At 46.1% G+C, this 15,505-nt stretch overlaps 1 protein-coding gene across 3 annotated transcripts in view; it reads left to right on the plus strand.

Annotated features, from left to right (window-relative positions):
- Positions 1–8,428: 8,428 nt before the first annotated feature.
- Positions 8,429–15,505, plus strand: part of VEPH1 (ventricular zone expressed PH domain containing 1) — a 60,866-nt gene continuing 53,789 nt past the window's right edge. For all 3 annotated transcript variants that reach the window (XM_064721287.1, XM_064721288.1, XM_064721289.1), the window contains exons 1-2: positions 8,429–8,617; positions 14,455–14,515. The gene's annotated coding sequence lies outside the window, so the exon portion shown is untranslated. The remainder of the gene's footprint in view (positions 8,618–14,454; positions 14,516–15,505) is intronic.

Below are 15,505 nucleotides of genomic sequence, written 5' to 3' on the forward strand. Positions count from 1 at the left end.
TCTGAAATAAAATGTACTTAGATGCTGCAGGAAAATCTCTCAGTAAAGACTGTGCTACATCATGGAGAACACTTTATTGTTGTAAAAACTTACCTTTTGTCACCTTCTGATCCTTGAGCTTACAGTACACAAATTGTGAAATCATAATTAGGTCCTTGTTCTCATAAAAAGCAGCAGTGACAATCTGAAGGAAATGAAACATTTGCTTGTTCAGTAGGCAAGTAATTTGAAATACCTCTCAACTGCACAGAAATGCTGCTTCATAATCATAATGTGAATGACAAACACGAAATCACTGCCAGAAATAAACATCAGTGTAAATATTTGGGCAATTATGACTGGGTTTATAGATGGCAGAAATAAGAGAGCCCTGTGTTAAACACAGAAGGGCTCAGGATGAACAGGGAGCTCACAACTCCACTGAGAGCGGTGATTCAGATTGGCAGTGAGGACTGGGGAGCAATCCCAAAGCTGAGCCCACAGGACACGCCTTGCTGAATTCAGTGCTCACAAACATGACAGTTTTAATGCAAAGCCCCTCTCCAATTAATATTTCAGCTCGCATTTCTGCAGCTCAACAGCTGAGCAAGCGTGGTTTTATTCCACTTGATCTCCACAGCCCTTTTACCAGGCCAGTAAATCATATCCCCATTATGGGAACAGACTTTGGAGTCAACCCCATTTTCTTCCAGGCATTTTCAGCTGCTGAGATCATTCCTCCTTTTCCTTTGTCATGTCCTACCTGCATTCTGAAACCTGAACGCAGTGACCAAGTGATTCAGCACTGTGCAAGTGCCAGCTCCAGGGCTGCTCCTGACCTTTTCCCAACCCAAACTGAATTGGCAGGACAGGATGGCTGGGAAAACATGGATTTAAATAAACCTTGAGCCAGCTTGAGCTGCAAGTGCACACACAACTCAGGGTGGAGAAGATAAGAGAGGAGAGGTGATTTATTCTCATTTGCTCTAAGTGGCAGAGATTAGTGTCAAGTCAGTACAACAGCACAGTACATCAAGCTCATTTGTCAACCACCAAATATTTTTGCAAACATGAACAACATGCTTCTCTGGCATATTATTCTATCTGTATTATGCAGATAGAGGAACATATCCAAGATAAAATTAAAAAAAAAAAAGAAAGAAAAAGAAAAAAGGCAGCTTTTGCAAAAGGCTTCAGGCAAGATTACTCATGTTCGAATCTGAGAACTGCTTAAGACTTTCAACTCAGGGGAGGGCAGCAGGCAGCGAGCAGACAATGGCAGCGAGCCCTCCCACACATCCCGGGCACATTCCTGCAGGAGGTGCCAGAGCCAGGGCCCCGCTCCTGCTCCATCTCCTGCTCTCTGATGGGGAGGCACTGAGAGCAGCCGAGCATCCTGCATGGAGCTCCAATCCCGGGAGCTGCTTTCTGCCTCCGTCCCCAGCCCCTGCAAATCCCCAAATCCGGTTAGGGATGCTGAACAGCCTCTGTGCAAAGCCTGGCTGCAGCAGCTCCAGCCAGCCCCAATCCCCCGGAGGAACTGCCAGACTGCAGGGAGTGAGCACAGCCCCTGAGAGCCAGGCAGCACCCACACTGCTGCTCCTCTTCCTCGTTACACACACAAACTGCGCTTCCAAGGAAGAGAAACACTTTGTGGATCCCATGTGTGACACTCCAGATTCATCACTGCAGCATTTGAGTGTGAGCAGGTGGTGGATGAGGTGGTTGGTGACACTGAGGTGTCAAAGGAAGGGGACCAGGACACCAGTTGGTTCATCATGGCCCTCAGGTCCGGTCCCATCCCGGTCCCTCAGGTCCTTCAGGTCCAGTTTATTGAAGAAAGCATCAAACACTTATACAGCAAATAATAAGCTTATGAATATTCTGTAAGCCAAGCAATCTATTGGTTAAACTATACCATGAACTCTTCCTCATTCCTTAGGGGTTACATCTCTCTTTTGTCATGTCTCTTTCACTGTTATTATACTACAGCCAGGCCCAAGGACACGCTATCTACACAGGTGCAGGACTTGGAATTAGCCACAGCTTTGTAATTTTCCATTCTCTAGCAGCTAAATTCTCAACACTGAGGGGCCAGAAATCTGCTACAGGAGAAGCTAAACCAGGGAATTTATTGGAATCTAAGACCAGAACTCTGATTTCTCATGTTCAATGTGATTCTGATAAAGGCACAATGTACCTGCCCCGATTCTGAACACGCTACTTACACTTTAAAAATATGTTTATATAAAATATTTATCTATGTGTTGGTTCCATGCAATTAATTTGGAGATCATGTTATGAACAAGAAGTAAATTATGACTCAGATTCCAGGTGAGCTTTAAAGTCACTAAAATCCATCCAGCCTAATCAGTGACTCAACACAGTTGAATCAAACAGTTTGTGTTATTTAACACTCCACAGGACACATGGGAAAAATAAAAAACTTGCAGAAGGCAAATGTAGGGTGATCCTGCCCCCAAATTCTCTAAATGATGCCACCGTTATGCACCAAACTATTCAAATATTGAAAAAGTTCCAACATTTGTTTTCACAGAGCATCATTCCCCATAAAATTAGGATTCAGTTTGCTCATCAGCCAGAAACTCCTTTTTCTTTCCATGAGACTTCAGGCTTTAAATGCTGGAACAAGTTTCCTGCAGGAATTGGCTGCCTCTCCAGAGAACTGTCATCATTGGACCTAAACCAATTAAACAATAAAAATACACTTATACACTGAGAAATCACCTGAGCCTGGAGGATATATTCAGTTTATTCTGCTTATACTGGGGAAGTTACTAGACTTTGTAGCCATCTTTGAAAATAACTTTTAAAGTTTAAAAAAATGTTGCAAGTAGTGTTTCAAGTACTTTTTATCCCATTCTGGCACTGTGCAGCTGAGCAGACTCACTAAAACAAGACATGGTATTTAAATTTGATTTTTGGGTTGTTATTATTCAATATTTATGCAGCAGAATATTTGTGTTGCCAGTCCCTGAGACTATAATTTTACTATTACAAAAATTGCTACTTTTCTTAAATCCCTGGCAAAATATCCTGTCCCAGGAAGAGCAAACCCAGGAATTCCACATGAAAAGAGGATAAGGAGACTGCCAGAACATTTCATTGCTTGCTGTAGTATTGAAGTTGTCAGTGATGAGAAAAGCATAGAATGGTTTGTGTTGGAAGGGATCTTAAATATCATCCAGTTTCAAACCCCAAATTATAAAATTATATTAAAAATGGTTTATGTTCCTATAACAACTCCTTGCCTGTAACCTCATATTCTGCCTGAGATTGCTGCTCAAATACTGGTTATTCCACATGGAGAAGTTCCAGAGAAGGTATGACCCAGACCCTTGGCACCATCCCTTTCTGCAAAGGTTTAGTGCTTGTCCAGCTACAAACAGCACTGCTGTGCTCCCAGGTATTTAGGAATAAGGAATCAGTAACCCGAGCCTCTTGCTTGGATGCTTTTTCTCATTTTAGTATCTTGCTCTGGAGTGAGTAAATAGAAATAGACAATGGTTTAGAAGTGAAATCAACATGCTTAGGAACAGCCTCCGAGTGCAGACGAGGAAATGCAAGTTTTCCCTGGAATTTGGGAGATTTGGGAGATTTGGCACAGCTCCTCTGCCTCTCCAGCTGCTGTGAGCATCCCTGCGCTCTGGATGTCAAATACCCAGCACTGCAAGTGATGTATGAGGATGTCAGATGTGTGTTTGGCTAGCATGCCAAAGGTCTTTAAAGTGCAGTTAAGAACAGCTCAAGCCCCAAAAGGGGCTCAGTTTTACAGTGTGCATCATTTAATTCCTGCTGGGGAAGGAAAAGGTGGAGCTGGGCCATGGAGTAACCAAGGCTTCTGCAGGCATGTCCCGGTATTAACCGAGTCACTGAATTGTGGCCAAAACTGTTCTCTGAAAGCATTTAAGACACTCCTGGTCATGAATTCTGCTTGGCCAGATTTCACCTGGGAACCAAGGCCAGTTCCCAGAGAACAATCCCTGTTTATCTTAACCTGGGATAGTGGGAGGTGTCCCTGCCCATGGCAGGGCTGGGATGGGATGAGCTTTACCGTCCCTTCCAACCCCAACCAGTGCGGGTTCTTTGATTCTGTGATCAAGGATTTTATGGTTTCATTAACAATAATGAACCAAACAACAGAAGAGAAGGAAGCGCCTTTCTGGAGAGCCCACCATCCCATCCCGGGTAGCAGTATCCCTGCAGGAACGGGGGTCCCGGGGCTGCCCTTCCCCTTTTCCCTGCGGAGAAGGGAGCGGGTCCCGGGGGCTGCCACGGGAACGGGAGAGGAGGACACGGGAATAAAACCGGGAACGGCGCCGGGAGCGACACCGGCAGAGGGGACACGGACCGAGCGGGGCCGGCGCGGATCCGCAGGGCTGCGGCTGCGGGCTCGCCTCGAGGGAGACCCTGCATGAAGGTGAGCATGGGGAAAAGCGGGATGGCGGGGATGGTCGGGATGGCGGGGATGGCGGGGATGGCTGGGATGGCGGGGAGGGAGCAGCACGGTCCCCACAGCCGCCGCCGCTGCCCTGCCCTGGCCTGGCCGCCGCCATCGCCTCAGAGCGCGGGCGCAGGGCGCCCCCTGCTGGCGGGCGGGCGGCGCTGCGGCCGCACTCCCTGAGGGCCGGGCCCGCCGGCGCCGGGCGGCTCTGGGCCCTTCTTGCGGCCCGGACACACCGCGGGTTTAATCGCTGAATCCCGGCCTGGGCAAGGCTGGAAGGGCACACTGAGGGTGAGCTGCTCCCCGGGCCCAGATGTGCCCTCCAGGGCTGGGCAGAGGGGCGGCATCACCGCCTGACCTGCGGGAATTGCAGCAGCAGCATCGTGAGACCTTCCGAGTGCGGCGCCAGCACCCACCTGCTGGCTTAAACGCATTTAATCTAATCAATAAAGACCGCAGTACAAAGAATTCTGATTAACAATCCTAGTGTCTTTGTAGGGATCTTTGTCCTTTTAGAAACAGAATGGTTTGGGTTGGTAGGACCTTAAATCCCATCTCATTCCACCCCTGGCATGGCTGGAGCACCTTCCCCTGTCCCAGGTGGATCCAAGCCCTGTTCCAACCTGGCCTTGGGCATTTCCAGGGATCCAGGGACAGCCACAGCTGCTCTGGGAACCTGTGCCAGGGCCTGCCCACCCTCCCAGGGAAGGATTTTTTCCTAAAATCCCATTTAACCCTGCCCTCCTGCTCCAGGCTATTCCCCCTTGTCCTCTCACTGCAGACCCTTGTGAAAAGTGCCCCTCCAGCCTCTTTTCAAGCCCCCTTTAGGTCCTGGAAAGCCAAGCATGAATATTTTAGACTATTTTGATAGGAAGAGTGTTGTATAATTTACTGAATTTTTAATACAGTTTTACTTTTTATTCTCATACAGGCTCATCATGTCAGTGGCGGCTGCAGCCTAGCTAATTAACACAGGGCTGGGGGAATGATTAAAGGCAGGCTCTGGGTATCTGCATTGTTCTAGTTTAATTGCTGCTCAGGCAATGATTCAGTGTTGGTTTTGGCAGTTGAGCTGCATTTGTCTGGCACGGTGAAATTCCCTGTTCTGTCCATGACACTCATCTGTTGGGGATGGGCAAAAGCAGGAGGGTTTGTAGCAGTTCTGGTGGCAGGCTTGTGCAAGGAGTGGGTTTTGTTAGGCGTCCCCTCCATCCCAAGCACTCCAGGATTCTGTGGTTGTAGGAGGGGGTTTGTGGATGGACAGACTCTTCATGCAAGCACATTGAATCCACCCCTGTTTCCTTTGGATCTCTGCTGTAGCCTTGCCACAGGTCCTCTTTCTTACCTTGTCTCCCTTTGTTCCTGAATATTTAAAAACTCATGTTAACCATAGAAAAAAAGGAGCAAAAAAGCAATTTGTATGGGGAAAAACAGTGTAAAGATACCTCTAAAATCCTTCCAGAGACTAAAAAAAGTTTTCAGAAGCAGAGATTGAGATTCCTGGGTTTATCCAGGCCTGTTGCTGTCCCTGTTCCTGAATAAACACATCTTTGATGCCATGAGCTGCATTTCATGACACTCCCTTAAAAAAGAAGTGACTAAAGAGAGGACAATGTGGAAGACAGCCAATTACTCCATAAATGTAAACGACATTAAAAGTGGTGTGTAACATTATATATTTATGGCTACAGTTTTGTTCTGCTGTCACATAACAAAATGAATAATGCATCAGTCCAAGAACTTGTCATTAAGTGAATTTCGTTGTTGCCTCGCTATTAAAATATAAAAATCCTTTGTGTGTATATATGTGTGACATTAACCCCTCCTGGGAGCAAAATATAGTGTGGGTGAAGGCGCTGTTAGAGTGGCAAATCAAAGTAGATTTTATCATTTTACAGGTGAAATAATGTTAAGGATTTGAAGACATTCAGGAAGGTTTTTTTTCCTGTGGATGAGAGGTGATAAATGCACTTCACTCCTAAAAAACAAACTCCTCAGTACAAGAAGGATGGGGATGCACAAATCCAGGGGAGAGCCATGGAAATGGTTCAAAATCCAACTGGAGGTGGCCCTGACCACCCTGCTAAGGCCACGGGAGGAACCTTCCAGTCTCAACCCCACTGGAAGGGATGGGACACTGGATAATTACAAAGATGGGACTCTGACTCAGATGGTTAAAGTTAAGCTGAAGAATCTGCTGAGCTGAGAGCTGGAACCTCCTGAAAACATCTCAGAAGTTCATGGTCTCCACCCCCAGCTCCCGTGGGTTTCACTCTCTTTTCCACGTTGCCTTCCTTTAATCCTTGTCCTCCCGAGGAGAGAGGGGAGCATCTATTTACAGCCTGACAAGGGAGACCAGAGGGCCAATCTCACTTCTGATTAGGAGAAAATTGCCTTTATGGTTGAAGTCAGTTAAACTGGATATGGAATTTCAGCCCCCAGCTGAAATCCTCGTCCTGTCCTGTGGGTCCTGCTGAGGGAAAAAAAGGAAACCCTAATTCAGTTGAGTGAGGGTGAAACAATTTCGGTGTTGTGCCTCCCAGGCTCCTCAATGTAGATGCACGTGATGAGTTAGCACCTCTCAAAAGTAAGATTAAACTTATCTGAAATACCATTTATCTCAGAATGCATTAATCTGATTTTTTTTCTATTTTCTCCTATTTCTCCCTAACGTAATTGACAGCAAAATTGAATTGGTTTCCTACTCAGTTGGACTTGAAAGGTGAACACTGAATTTTCTATTACTTGGTTTTAATGCAATGTGTACACCTCGCGATTTGATAAATTCAGACCTGCTGGGGAAAAGCCAGGAACCACATTTTGGACACAAAGGATCAGATCTTGTTTTATTTCGCAGGATCTATTGGTTTAAATTTTGAAGTTATGAGAGGAAAATGGTTTCTCTGCAAAATGTGTTGAAAATTCAGGGAGTTGGCTTCTGGAGCTGGAGGTTCTCAGGTCAGGGAGGATATTGGAGGAAAAACAGATACAGGGCTACCACCCAAAAAACCCCAAAACAACCACCCCATAAACAAATCCAAACTAACAGAAGCCCCAAAACACAGAGAAAGTGAGGAAATGAAAACTTAGTGAGGATTGCTCAGGAACAGGACAGGACAACATGAGCAGAGTGAGAAAGAGATGAAAATAAAGAGATGGTTCCTTCAAAAGGAGACATTTGAGAGAGCAAAGAATCATTAATTCAGACACAGGCACAAACCAGTGACCTGGTGTCCTCTGTTCCCAATGGAGTGGGGAAAAGTCTCTGGCTAATGAGTAATTTCCTAATTGTGGAATGTTGAAAAGCTTTGCTTAGGGAAGCACCATCAGCTCAAACATCGGGTGAGCCTAGACCTGACAGCTCTTGCCTCAACAGGTTTGGTGAGCTCGAGGATTTTCCAATCCAACGTTCTACAGTTTCATGTTTATTTACACAAAGAATTCCACAAATCTAGCAAACAAAGCTTTGCCTGCCAAGCCCTTTCCACATCAGTGCTGGTATGAATTAATTTCAGTAAGGTTTCCTGTGAGGTGCTGCTTCTGTTCTGTTCTCCCCTGCCTGGTTTCCTTACGCTCCCAAGTGATGCTGCTGCTGTGAAAGGAGGTGCTGGTGGAAGCTGTTCCCCTTTCAGAGCCCCGTGCTCCTCTGAGGTGCAGCTTTAATGATGGAAAGCTTATTCAGCAGATGTTTTAGAGGTTTTAATGCCTTATTGAGGCATCTCTCCATAATCAGGAGGAGACCTGTGCTCAAGCAAGGTGTGAGCACCTTGTAGAGCAGTTAGTCCTTCTCTCCCCTGTAATTCAGCACAAATCCCCGTGTCCATTTGCACTGCTATGGCTTAGCTGGCTTCATTAGCAGCCTCAGAGGCCGGGTGATTAATATTAATAATCGCTGTTAGCCTGTAGAGTTAATTAGGGTGAGAAACAGCTGGATGCTGTGCGGAACCCGCCCTGGCTCCAGACGCGGTGTCTCTGCCCTGATTGCTGAGCTCTTAACTCGGGCAGCTGGGACCGCCGGCTCCTCACGGTCACCTCCCAATGCCGCTCCTCCTTCCTGCTTCCAGGACCCTTTAAAGGCTCCTGGCTCCTTCCCAGGACCCGGCAGCGTGCTTGGAGCGGTCCCTGGAGCCGGGCGGGTTTTTCTGTATGGGATAGCCGCTCTTGCTCTGCTGGGTGAGTTTTCCTCCCTGCTGCTCTCAGGGACACAGGGTTCGTTCCTTGGGCTGTCAGCAGCCGCTTCCTTCATTTGTCCTGGCTCTCCTTAAAAAAACCTGTGCGGCCCGAATGCAGCTTTTGCGCCCTTCGGGTATTCCCAGGTGGGAGAAGGCTCCGGGAATGTGAGGAGCGCAGCAGGGCTGTGGAAGCGCTCCTCAAGGCGCAGAGCTGCGGCTCCGGTGGCACCGAGCGGAGTCGGGTCGGGCTCAGGGTCTGGAAGCCCGGCAGCAGCGGAGGAATGCGGCTCAATTAGCACAGCCCATCAACCATGCGGCTCAATTAAGGAAGCCCTGTCTGTGCAAAGCCAAGCCAGTGGAAGGGGATGGCTGAAGTAATAAAATATGCCTTCGGTGGGGAAATGATGCAGGTGGTTAATGAAAATGTTACCTGAGATGTGAAATGTGAATGTGTGTGGGGATGTGAAAACAAGGCTGGGTGTGTTTGAGTTTGTCCAAAGGGAAGCTGAGGTGACTTTTTCTGTTGCTTGTGAATATTTTGGAGACCTCTCTGAACCAGCAGTGGTTCTAAAGAAATGAGTATGCAAAGTTTCCCTGTTTGTGATCAAGTTTATCACCACGGAGGCGCAGCAGATGTTGGGTTTGTGATGCAAATGAGCCTTTGGAGCAGGGCAGCTGTTAATGAGCTCTGAGCATTGCACCAGGCAATACCCACCTGCAAACCCCAACAGCAGTGCCAGGGTTTGGCTCCTCCAAGACCTGGGTCATAATCCCGGAGTTTTATTCAGGGAAAACCTCTTTTAATTTCAGCAGGGGCTGTGACTCTGGCTGGTACTTGGTAACTGGAGAATAAGCAAGACTTGGTATGGAAGCAAGGGGAACCTTTACATGGTCCTCAAGATGTTTGTGTCTTGGCTGATTCTACCAGAATCACGGGAACACTTCCTGATTTTAGGAATATGAGTGAATTAGGGGAACACTCATGGGTGTTCTGCTTGGAGTGCACATATTTAAAGGCCATTAATAAGTGGTGCCATGTCCTGGATCTGTCCCCTGCAGAGGCAACCCCAGCACAGAGCAGGATTTGAGACTCGTTATTTATCCCATTCCAGACCTCAGCCTCAAGCCCAGACAATTATTAGCCAAACTGAAACCCTCTGGAGGTGTGATCTGTGAGTCCTGCACAATTCTCCTTGGTTTTCCATGGCTGATTCCGGGCATACAACAGGATTTTGGCCTTGGGACATAAACCTGATTTTGCCATTAGCCTTTTATGTTGGGAGGGCAATGGGTTCTTGTGAATACCCAAAATTAAAGAGACTCCAGCCTGACTGTGAAATTAATAGAGCTATCAACTCCCCCTCTGTCATTATATAACAATTGTTAATTATTTACAAGCAAAGTTCTGCAAGAACAGTATTGTAGCTGTCGGCATTGTCGTTATTAAAATTAAAACACTTTGTCTGGGTGGAAGATAACATGAGTCATTTTGGTGAAATGTAATTGAAATGTAATGAATATGGAATATTCTGTTGCTTTTCCCCAATTAGTCAGAGGGAGAACAATAGCCTGTCTCTTCCCTAACAAGATGTTTGTTTTTAAAAGTCTAACAAAATAAATATTTCCAGGGCTTTGCTGAAAAAGGGCGTCATTCATTGTAGCTGTTGTAATAAAAATTAAAACAAATTTATTTTTTTCCAGGATGGGGAAAAAACTATTTTCATAAAGTACATTCTCTTCTTTCAGCTGGTGAAAGATGTATGTGAACCTTTTTGCTTTATTGCCACAATATCTTGGTTTGTCTGATATTAAGACAAAGACTTTAAAGCTCATCTTGTTCCACCCCCTGCCATGAGCACCTTCCACTATCCCAGGCTGCTCCCAGCCCAGTCCAGCCTGGCCTTGGGCACTTCCAGGGGTGGGGAATTCACAGTCTCTGGGTGATTTTGGCTGCTATTAGAGGCCAAAATTAGGTTCATGGTGAGCAAAGGAAGCTCTGAATTCCTGCTGTACAAGGAATAAATTTGTTATCAGATGCAGAAATAAAATCCAACCCTCTGCCTGTTCTCTCCTAGTCAGGCCACCCTGCCCTGTGACATTTATTATGTTAAAATCTCTTGTTTAGAAAATGAGTTTCAGAGTGAGAGTATTTCTGTCCTGCCATCATCTCACAAGCTTTTTTACAGTCTCATGGAAGTGGGAGAGAAGCTCTGTTCCTGTAGTTCCTGAGCTAAAAGGAAGATGTAGGAAACACACAATTGGATTTCCCTTAAAGAACAACAACAATAATAACTTTACCATCGTTAAAAGAATGTCTTCACTCCCCATTAATTTTGTATTTGATTGCCCAGGCTGTGGTGCAATGAACAGGAGCAAAAAAGCCATTAGGAGGAATTGCCATCAAAATTGAGGACCTGTGTGACTGAATGTGTATTCTAAGGAGCAGATTTTTAAAAACCTACAATTTATAAACTCCTTCAGTATTACAAAAGCCCTAACAAGAGTTGTACAAACATTTCTGCTCATTATCTTTGGGCAAACAGGCTTTCCTTTCTCCCAGCAGCTGCCCAAGGGTGCTTGACCTTACACTTGGCTGTTCCCACTTGGTTCCTTTGATATTTCTTTGGCTGTTATTAGAAAAATGTCCTTGCTGGGACACTCCCAGCGGGGATTTGCTGCTGTGCTCTCCCAGGAGGGGAGGACACAGCCAGGCTCAGATCCCTAGGGTCAGTTTTAGTTAAGCTTCACTTGGTGGGAGTCTGGGATTCATTTGTCAGAGGGAAGCTAAGGGGAAAATATGGACATGCTTGGTGGGGAAGGGTCAGGTGTGTGCAGAACGCCTCTGGAATGCTTTGGAGATCGTTTCTGTTACAGCTGCCAGCTCTGGAGGTGCTCAGGTAGGTCCTGGGCACGGGTCCCACCTGGGCAGGTCCCTTTGGAAGGGCTGGCTGAGGTTCAGAGCTGGTGAGATGGCACAAGTGTCAGCTGCAAGGTGCATTTCCTCAGTGTCCTGCTCTCCCCTGACTTCTCTTTGGGCTAAAGCTCCTCCAGAGGCACCGAGAGGCTCCAGCCATCGAGAAGAGGCCCCAAAAGTAATATTAACTTCTGCAATTTCCTTGTTACTTTAAGCAGGTTATTAATTAACTGAATGTAACCACTGGCTGTTGATAAATCCTTTTAACTAATTCAAATTCCGTATCGAGCTGGGAGCACTTTCACTCGATCTGCTGCCCAAGTTAAGCTGGGTGAGGAATTATTCCTGATGTGTTTTCCAGCGCCGGGCTTGGGGCAGAGGGAGAGAAGATATTTGTTTGCTTGATTCCACATGACAACTCCAGGGTAACTGAATAGACTGTACGGTCGGCTTGACAGGGCTGAGCACCCGCCAGCAGCCTGGCTCACATACCAGAGCCAGGGGGATGGAAGGGGCACTGGCAGCTGGGATGGAGCCCATCCCAATTCCTCCACAGAGCGCCAATTTGCCATCAATTATTCATGGTTTTCCCAGGTCTCGCCTCTGAGAGGTATGAATAACTTAAGTATGTGTTGGTGTAGCAGCTAGAATAATGAATAAATGGCTGCGAGGAGGGGAGCTGGGGAGCGGGGCTGGGTGTTAAATAATGGAGGCACTTTGGAGGGAATGTGGTCGTTTCTCTGATTGCTGGGGCTGTGGGATGTAGAAATGTGTTCCAGTGATGCCTGAGAGGAGGGCTGGGGATGCCAGGGAGGAAGAAGCAGTGTGTGTGTGTGGGACAGGAACCTGCAGCACCCCTGGATCCTCCTGGGGCTCAGCTCTCTCCTTCCCCTCACTGTGCTTGGGGCACTTTGTCCCTGGGCCCCAGAATTGAAGCCTTGCTTTGGGGGAGCCCTGGCATGCTATTAAATCACCAGCTGGAGAGACACTGGGGTGGATTGCCAGGTACCTGGGAGGAACTTGAGGACATTCAGTGCTTGTCTGGTGACTGCTGCTTCAACAGACTTTGAGGTTCAGTGATTTTTGCATTTATTTACTGCTCTAGTCCAATTTTCCCTGCCAGAGTGGCATTTCTCATGACAGGGTCCCTGTATTCTGACCCTGCAGTCCCTCGTGCTCTGCCCCATTTCCTCCTTCACTCCCTTTAGACAGAAATACACATTATTCCCTGTGTAGAACTTTAAACCAAATTCTTTTTCTGTAACATCACTGCACTGAAAATAAGTCACAGATCTAAAAGCTCGTTAAGCAGCCTTGAAAATGAGCAGCTTTTGATGGCATCATTGTGGCAGTGATGGAATTGGTGTTTGTTATGAAGCAATTTATTCCATTTTAGCACTGTGTTGTTTAGTTTAGTCTAATATTTAATATCACGGACACATTTAAACATGGAATTCTTACAAATCTGCCTCACTGATGTTAAAAATGCTATGTCTTATGAAGTGTTATATAAAGCATCAGTGTGTGCTGAACCAGCAGCCAAATGGGATTTCTTATAGATTGAAAATCAGAGAAAACAGTCTTGACAGCACCCAGATTATCAAGTAATTTATGTATATAAAAAATTGATCAAGTTGTCTGTTTGCAGCAGTAGAAGTTGCCAAGTTCCTGAGTACATTCCTACCCCTCTGCAGCAGCAGCAGCTCCTGCATGGGCTGTGCAGCCAAAATTGCCTCAGAGCTCGGTGAGAGCTGGGTCAGCGTGGGCAGATTCTGCCCCACAAACCTGCTGGTCAAACCAGTGCGTCACAGGGGAGAATATTCCCACATTGGAGGGACCCCGAGCTGCCCTCAGGCTGTGGGGCTGGCCCAGCCCTGCAATTCTGGCAGGAGAGAATGACAAGGCTCTGTAATTGCTGAATGTCCCGCAGTGGCCTCCACAGGGACACAGGATCCCTGTGTCCCAGAGCTGGATGCTGAGAGCAAGCCAGCTCCCAGCACTGCAGCGAGGTGTTCCGTCAGTAAAAACCAGTTTTAAATTAATGTTAGGAGCTAAAATTAATTGACTTCATAATTTATCATTTCATCATCTGGTCCAGCTCAGCATCCTTGGAATTTCAAGGGATGTGAAGTGTGGAAACCTGTCCTGACAGAAAAAGAGAGAGAGGCCCATAGGAAACAATGGTTGTCTTGTGGGAAGATTTTAAATATATGCAGCTGATCCCATGGGAACTGCTGTAGACTATTCACCCTGTGTGAAAATGATGCTCTCTCAATATAATCTTTAATCCTTTCCTTTCACTGAAAAATGTGAGAACTTTATTTCCAAGTTTTGAAAGAATGCTCTGTTTTAGTGAGTAAATGCTTTCCAAGCATAAAAATAAAATAAATTTTGATTAGTGCAACACAGAGCGGAAAGGTTCTCTGAAATATCTTGTAATATTCTGTCCATGAATCGCATATGTGGATGTTCTTGGGAAATGTGTCCAGGCTTTTTTTTCCCTGGGTCAGTGCAGGGGGGAAGGAAGTATCCAGCAGTCTTGGCAATATTACAAATATTCTGTAACTCTGAGACAGAAATTCCACAAAATTCTTTCTTGTAAGATGGGGAAGAAGAATTTCAATAGGAGGGAATTCCACCTGAAATTCAAATTTTTCCTAGAGGATGATTCTAATCTTCCTGCCATTCGTAGAAAAGGAAACGACAAGCAAATATGCAGTTGTTACAAACTGCAAAGCCCAGAGCGTGGAAATCCAAACCTGCTCTGTTCACTCTGTGCTGGTGTGTGGAATAACCAGCCCAGGTCCTGAGGGTTAAACCCTGCTTGGTGCAAACCAATCGTTCCTGGAGCAGTCCTGGGGGGAGTTTTACAGTCTGGAAAGGCAAAGAGTCACTGACACTGTTTTCCTTCTGTTTTCCTCCAGTGCCTTTCATGCACAGCACTCTGTGTGATCCATGAGTTAAGCATGGCAACATGGCTGAGAGGTAAGGAAAGAGATTTTGTTTCCTTTTTAAGGTTACTCAGAGCTCTGGGCTGTGTTGTGCCCGCGATAATGAGTCTCTCCATGCTGAGGGAATTCCCAGATCACTTTCCTCTCCTGTGGAATTTACTGGACACTGTAAGTTACATTTTTGAACCAGATGCTCATTCTATACCTTTTAGATTTTTGAAGATTCAGAAAATGAGCATGCCCTTGTGTTTAGCAAAGAGCTTTGGCACCTGTGGTGGCTCAGACCTTCGGTGGGGAATAAGAAATTGGAAATGGGAGCATCCCTGACCTCACTGCAGCTCCAGCGAGGAAGAAATCAGAAAATCCTGTAAAGGTTCACTTAACATGAGCTTCAGTGGCCTGAGTTCCCTAAAATTCCTTAAACAGAGTGAAGGCTTTCCTGATGGGTGTTGTGTAGCACAGAACTAGACAAAAAATGTCATTGCACAACTGTTTGAAGGTTGTGGTTCTGTTTTCAGTGGGATAACGCCCCAAAAATCAAACAGCTGGATTTACATTTCAAGTCTTTTGGATGTTAAGGAAAATATTTTCTTGTAGAATTTCCTTCACTGTAAATATGAAAAAAAATTATATTCTCCCTTTGTCTTTGGTTTAAAAGATTATATTTTTTTGCTTGTCCTTCTAATGTCATTCTGCAGCAGCTGAGCTCCTGATAAACTGTAAGGCTCAGCCTTTCAGCTCAAGTTCAAATGGCTTTCGGATGCCTCTAGGTCCAACTGCCCTTTTACATGGGATTTTTATTGTTAATCTTCTATTATTGGGGGAATTATTTTGCAAACAGGCCAATTCAGTAGCTTCAAGCTCTGAAACCTGTCAGGCTGGCTTTTATTCTGATTGCTTCTGATAAGGAGCTTTGGTAAGAATGTGTGCCTGCAGCAAGTGGAGAGACTCACCTTGGAGGGGAGCAGCTTCAAGGTCCCAGGGAAAGGGTGGCTCTTTCAGCTTGGCATGAAAAGGGAAAGGA

The sequence above is a fragment of the Zonotrichia leucophrys genome, chromosome 9, assembly GCF_028769735.1.
Source record: "Zonotrichia leucophrys gambelii isolate GWCS_2022_RI chromosome 9, RI_Zleu_2.0, whole genome shotgun sequence".
Taxonomy (NCBI): domain Eukaryota; kingdom Metazoa; phylum Chordata; class Aves; order Passeriformes; family Passerellidae; genus Zonotrichia; species Zonotrichia leucophrys.